This window comes from Gossypium raimondii, chromosome 6 (assembly GCF_025698545.1).
Source record: "Gossypium raimondii isolate GPD5lz chromosome 6, ASM2569854v1, whole genome shotgun sequence".
NCBI classification, from domain to species: Eukaryota; Viridiplantae; Streptophyta; class Magnoliopsida; order Malvales; family Malvaceae; genus Gossypium; species Gossypium raimondii.
Genome location: NC_068570.1, coordinates 14,116,014 through 14,116,942, shown reverse-complemented (window position 1 = coordinate 14,116,942; position 929 = coordinate 14,116,014). Strand labels below are relative to the sequence as shown.

The window sequence follows — 929 nt, the reverse complement described above, 5'->3', positions numbered from 1 at the left end:
AATAATTTGTTCAGTTCGATGGTTTGCAAGATGAAGATCCAAATATTCATTTGGCTAATTTTTTAGAAGTCTGTGATAATTTCAAGATAAATGGCATTTCTGACGATGCCATTCGCCCACGGTTGTTTCCTTTCTCGTTGAGGAACAAAGGTAAACATTGGTTGAATTCTTTATCACGAGGTTCTATCACTACATGGGATCAAATGACCTAGAAATTCCTACTGAAGTATTTCCCACCTACTAAGATAGCCCAGTTAAGGAATGATATCTCTTCCTTCATTCAGATCGACTTAGAGACGTTATATGATGTATGGCAGAGGTATAAGGATTTATTAAGATAGTGCCCTCACCATGGGTTACCTCTGTGGCTACAGGTCAAGCCTTCTATATTGGTTTGAATCCTCCAACTAGGCAATTGATCGATGCAGTAGCCAGTGGAACTCTGAATAATAAAACACCTGAAGTGGCTTATGAATTTATAGTGGAGACGACATTGAATAATTATCAGTGGCAGGTCATGAGGATGAATTCAAATAGAGTAGCCGAAGGTTTCAATCTAGATGCGGTCACCATGTTATCGAATCATGTAGAACAATTAAGTAAGAAAATTGATAATTTTTATGTTTCTACATAGGTACATCCAGTGATGCAATGCGATACACATGGAGGCGGACTAAACAATCCATAATGTTTACCCTACGGTCCTAGCACAGAGAACGAACAAATCAACTATGTGGGTAATAATTCTAGGCCTCAAAATAACCCTTATAGTAACACCAATAATGAAAGTTGGAGGAACCATCCCAATTTCTCTTGGGGTGGTCAAGGAAATCAGAGAGCACAACTCCATCCAGGTTTCCAACAACAACCTTACTAGCAAGAGAAAAAACCAAATCTTGAGGAGATGTTGACAAAGTTGATCTCAATGT

General features: G+C 38.4%; 1 non-coding gene across 1 annotated transcript; it reads right to left on the bottom strand.

Annotated features, from left to right (window-relative positions):
- Nucleotides 1-247: 247 nt before the first annotated feature.
- On the bottom strand, nucleotides 248-358 carry LOC128042149 (small nucleolar RNA R71). Its single transcript, XR_008197355.1, has one exon. It is a non-coding gene; the product is annotated as a small nucleolar RNA R71 (small nucleolar RNA).
- Between the last annotated feature and the right edge of the window lie 571 nt (nucleotides 359-929).